Here is a 6,000-nt window from a genome sequence, read left to right as displayed (position 1 = left end):
GTCATGCAGGGCGGCCTGCGGGTTCTCAGCTCCCGCTCCCCACATAATAATGCAGGACATGATGAGGCCAAAAAGGGAACACCCACGGAGCCATAGATACGGGAGTCATGCCACTATATTCTCGCTGGTGGCAGGGTTGGAGACACAGGAAGCAGGAGCCACACTGTCCGCAACCCACACTCCACCGTGCTAATTGCAATCCGCGCTTGCCAGCCACCATCTTCTTGCTAGCCCCCATTTACTGCTAGCGTAGCTATGGCAGTTATATTAGTGGCCAATGGCTCACTGGTTACAGCTGACGGCCAACGAGCCACAGATGATGGCCATCTAATCACAGTTGATGGCCATTTACTACCTGAGCCAGCACCTTTCCACGTGAGGCCGAGAGCCTGGAAACTACACTCCTGGCTCTGTCCCCACAACCAGGTATGAAGGGAAGACTGTCCCCCCTCTGCCACTGTCGTGCGGGGCGGCCTGCGGGGTCGCTGCTCCCGCTCCCCACATAAGAACGCAGGATGTGGCTAGGCCAAAAAGGAACACCCACAGAGCCATAGGTAGGGGAGTCATACCACTATAGTCTCACTGGAGGCTGGAGTCACCCGACGTGCGACCTGCTGTCCACTTTTCTGCCAACCGACCAACTCCCCTTGACTCAACTCTCGCAGCCGCGGCAGTTATATCAGTGGCTAATTGGCTAACTGGTTTCAGCTGACGGCCAACTAGACACAACTGAGAGCCATCTACTACCTAAGCCAGCACCTTTCCACGTTAGGCTGAGAGCCTGGAAACTGCTCTCTGGGACTCTGTCCCCACAGCCACCCAGACAAAGCACTCCACGAAGTCTCAAACCTGCCCTGTTTCCTACAGCAAGATGAAGAAATTGAGGAAACCCCTAATCCAAGTGAATAAGCAAAACTCGTCACTCAATTCAAGGGAAAGCTCGGGTGTTTTAGGGGGTGTCCCTAACTTCACAGCCCACAATCCAGAAGCATCTCTGTTCGAGGTAGAATCTCGGCAGAGTCCCCTCTTGGGCTGGTCCTATTCTGTATTTATTAAAGACGTATTTAGGGGTCTCTCAAAGGCAGGGGATGGGAACGATAGCCCCAGGTTTCTCCAACTGGAGCATGCATCAAAATCACCCTCCGAAGGCTACTTAACCCAGATCACTGTTCCTGACTCAGCAGGTCTAGACTGGGGCCCAAGAATCTGCACTTCTAATGAGTTCCCAGCTGCCGCTGATGCTGTGGGACCAGCCATTCATTTTGTCCTGAGGTGAAAATTTCAGGGGTGGGGAGTAGCTATCTACTGCTAATGATTTTGTTTCATTTTTCTTTCTCTCCGAATACTGTGGCTTAGAACTAACAACCCAAAGACAGGTAGCAGTGGTGAAGAGGCACCACTCTGAAGCAGGAACTGGGCTTGGTGCCTGTCATGCAGGGTCTTATGCGGGGTCTCTGATCTTGCTCCCCTCACAAGAACGCAGGACATGGTGAGGCCAAAAATGAACACCAACGGAGCCATGGATGGGGGTTCACATCACTATAGACTCGCTGGCGGCTGGGTTGGAGACACAGGAAGCAGGAGCCACATGATCTGCAACCTGCCGTCTGCTTCTCTGCCAACCAACCAACCAACCCCCTAGCCCAGCCACGGCAGTTATATCAGCGGCTAATGGCCAACTAGTCACAGCTGATGACCATCTACTACCAGACCCAGCACCTTTCCACGTGAAGGCTGAGAGCCTGGAAACTGCTCTCTGGGGCTCCGACCCCACAAAGGTAATGCCTGCTCTGGAAGGGAAAGGACTAAAAGTTCCCTGCCTCCCTCCCTCCCTCCCTCTCTTCCTTCCTTTCTTCTCTTCTTCCCTTCCTTCTCTCCTCTCCCCCCACTTCGTTCCCCTCCAGCCTTTTTCCTCTCTTTCCCCTCTGCCTCCGTTACTTCCTTCTGGATTTTATGAAAGTAGTGATATAACTAAAGCTTTTCTGAATCTAAGATACTGTCAAGATGGGAGCACCAATGAAAACAAATGGTAAGGAGCTGGTTCCAAAGGAGCCTTGAGAGAGAAGTGGGACCACTGGCTTGAGGGATTGAAGACGCCCACCTGGGATCAGCCCTAGGGAATCATCCTGACCTCTTTAGGGGAAAAGGCATCTAGAAATAATTGAGGTAGTTGGTGTGGGGACAGAGTCCCAGAGAGCAGTTTCCAGGCTCTCAGACTCACGTGGAAAGGTGCTGGCTCGGTTATTAGATGGCCATTAGCTGTAATCAGATGGCCATCAGCTGTAATCAGATGGCCATCCGCTATGGCTGGGTGGCCATCAGCTGTTACCGGTTAGCCATTGGCCACTAATATAACTGCCATGGCTACGCTAGGGGGGTTGGTTGGTTGGCAGAGAAGCGGATTGCAGATTGCGGATAGTGTTGATACTACTTCCCATGTCTCGCCTGGCCGCCAGCGAGACTGGGGTGCAGGAAGGCCCCTTGTTGGGGTACTGGTGGATGTTTGCTTTTATGTCTCAACCAGCCGCCAGCGAGAATATGACTCCCCTATCTATGTCTCAGTTGTTGTTCCTTTTTGGCCTCACCATATCCTGTGTTCTTGTGCGGGGAGCAGGAGCTGAGACCCTGCATTACAGGGGGGCAAGAAAGGAATTTGTTTTTACTTTTTATCTTTTTTTCAGTTCTATTTGAATGTTTTATTGTGTACCCTTCATGTATTTATATCTATAAATAGAACACAGTAATTTATGCTTATATTGGAAAACTTGGACACTACAGATAAGCAAAAGAAAAAATTAAAAACCTGTAATTCTATGGCTCTGAAATAACCACCAATAACGTTTTCCTTTGTATCCACTTTATCTACTTAATTTCTATGTAAACATTTTTTACACGAGTAGGTTCACCTTGATCTTACGGTCTTGTAACCTGTTTTGTTTTGTTTTTCCCCTCACATCATAATCATGATTCTTTTCATAATACTGTCTTCTTCAATATTAGTTTCAATGGCTAATGTTATTCCATTATATACCTATACCATAATGCATATAACTAATTCCCTATTGCTCGATACTGGGTTGTTTTCACTTATTAGCTAATATAAATTTTAATTTATTTGGACTAGTACATTTTATTCATCATAGGGTTACCCATTGTCCTGCGGGGCGGCCTGCGGGGTCTCTGCTCCCGCTCCCCACATAAGAACGCAGGATATGGTGAGGCCAAAAAGGAACACCCACGGAGCCATAGGTAGGGGAGTCATACCACTGTAGTCTCACTGGAGGCTGGATTCATACGACGTGCGACCTGCTGTCCGCTTTTCTGCCAACCAACTGACTCGACTCCCCACCGCAGCCATGGCAGTTGTATTAGTGGCCAATGGCTCAAGGGTTACAGCTGATAGCCAACTAGCCACAGCTGACAGCCATCTACTACCCGAGCCAGCACCTTTCCACATGAGGCCGAGAGCGTGGAAACTGCTCTCTGGGGCTCTGTCCCCACACGCATTATGAACCCTATATGAATCAAGAAATGGTATTTTAAGATTCCTCCTGCTTTAACAAAGAGTGAAAAATAAAATTTTCTCAGAAATGTTTCTGGTGGGTCGATTTTGTAATGCTTCCTAATTTATATGAGTTCTGTTAAGAAGTTCCTAATTAGAATTTGATGGAATGTGGATTATATCTCAATAAAAAACCAAACCCTTCCTAGCTGGGAGTTAGATCAAAGTTCCAGTTATCACCATGTGACCTCATGCAAGTGTAACCTTGGTGTGTCCTTTTTCTCAGACGCTGGTGTAACAACACCCAACTCTCAGGGTGTCCTGAGCTTCAAAGAAGATGACATATGTGAAGGAATGAATGCCAGAAACTATAGGGCTGTTCTTTATGCATAATCACCAAAGCAGGAAACAACTCAGTCCATTGGTCACAGGCAAACAGAGGAAAACCAAAACCAAACAAACAAAATGGGATGCATCCATACTATAGAACACGAGCCAGGCTTAAAAAAGAAAAAAAATACGAACAGGTCAATAGCATAGATGAATCTGAAAAACATTATGCTTAGTGGAAGAAGCTAGGCACACACAGAAGGCTACATACTGAATGATTCTATTTATACAACATTCTGGAAAAGGCTAAAGTCAGGGGCAAGAATCAGGTCATTGATTCTGGGGGTAAGGAGAGAGGATTGACTAAAGACTCATGAGGGAAATTTCTGGGGTGATGGATATATTTTACATCATGATTGTAGTGGTGGTTACACAATTATACATTTATCAAAACTCATCGAACTGTACATTTAAAAAGGGTGAATTTTACTGTATATAAATTATGCCTTAATAAACTTGACTTGCCTCAAAAAAACAAAGTATAGCGCTGTCAAAATATAAGGTGTCACCCATCAGACATTATCTGTAGCACTTTTCATAGAAATTCTGAAATACCTTTGTGAAATATGACATACGTACAAAAAAATACAATCCAGAAAAGACCAAATATGCTCAAGAAAATATTAGTTGTTGGGCTACCTGCCTTTTGGAAAGTCCATTGCTACACTGCAGCAAATGCTCACGTGTGAGGCAGCGGATCCCACTGCGGGGCAGCTGACCACTTGGACTATTAGGGAATTTTCCTTGTCGTCACCTACCTGCCTTTTTCTCCTTTTAAAAAAAAATATCACCAGAGTGAAAAAGAAACAACAGTGTCAGAACTGAACAGTGAACGCTTCCCCCAGCCCCAACCAGGACAGTCCTTTTTCCTCCAGGGGAAGAATACAGGTATTTCTGGTTGATCTTCTCTTGGCCTGACCATTGCCATCTTAAGGAACACTATGCTTCAAAAGTCAATAAAATATAAAATAATTACCTGCGGCCAAAGACTAGGTGAACAGACAGCATATTTCTAAGCAAAATAGGAAGAGTGAATTGATGCAAAGACGAAGTGGTAACAGAAAGAACCTGCTCAAATCCCCCAGCGACGCAGCGAAATCCCTGCCTCACAGTCTACAGGCCCTGATCAATGCTCCTTATTCAATAGATTGTATTTGTCACAACATTCCAATACAACAAAGGGCCTGAAATAGTTCCTGGAGCTCATAATGGGGTCTGAACTACAGAAAATGGGAGTGAGGATATAATCTCCTCTTGATAGAAATAAGGTCCTGAAAAGACAAACTGCTGATTATCTGCGTACACAGTTTACCACCCTATTCCCACAGGGCCCAGGGGAGCCCTGCCCATAGGAGGCACTCCAAGAATGTGAATCAGGGAGCAAGGTGTTCCACTACTCTTGGAAGACGGCCCCTGGAAGATGGGTGCTCAGCCTGGCTGCCTTACACTAAAGACTTATCTATGATCTATGTTAAAACCAACCAACAATCAAACAAAATTCCCCAGATTTATTATTCTAAAGCCAGGTAGGTTTGTTTGTTAACAGTCCTGCGTGGAGGATCTACCAGCAACCTCATTTCATTAACTACTGTGTTTCCCTGAAAATAAGACCGTATCTTATATTAATTTTTGCTCCAAAAGACGCATTAGGGCTTATGTTCAGGGGATGTCATTCTGAAAAATCTTGTATTTTTGGGGAAACACAGTAACAATAGGGTCTATTACCAGATGGGGGTGGGGAGGAGTGAAGCGGACTGATGCCAAATGTTGGGGTTATTGAGCTGAAAAACAAGTCTCTTATCAAGAAGTCCACAGGCTAGTAGGGAAGAGAATCTTGGAAAAGAATAATTATAAAAATTAGGTAATGAAGAGCTCACCTTTGGTTGAACAGGCATCATGCCATGTGATTTGCCCAATAACCCCACGAGGCAAGAACTATACCCGGCTTACAAATGGGGAAACTAAGGATCTGAGTGAAACAGAGCCCCGTTAGCACCCCCACAGTAGAGGCCTCTCCACGGTCCTGGCCCCAACCTTTCTTTGACCTGCCTGTAGCTTAACAATATATCATCCCTCTGTAGATAGAGCTCGGAATGTCCCCTGTCCCA

Source organism: Rhinolophus sinicus, linkage group LG13, assembly GCF_036562045.2.
Source record: "Rhinolophus sinicus isolate RSC01 linkage group LG13, ASM3656204v1, whole genome shotgun sequence".
Classification (NCBI taxonomy): Eukaryota; Metazoa; Chordata; class Mammalia; order Chiroptera; family Rhinolophidae; genus Rhinolophus; species Rhinolophus sinicus.
This window is presented reverse-complemented; position numbering follows the sequence as displayed.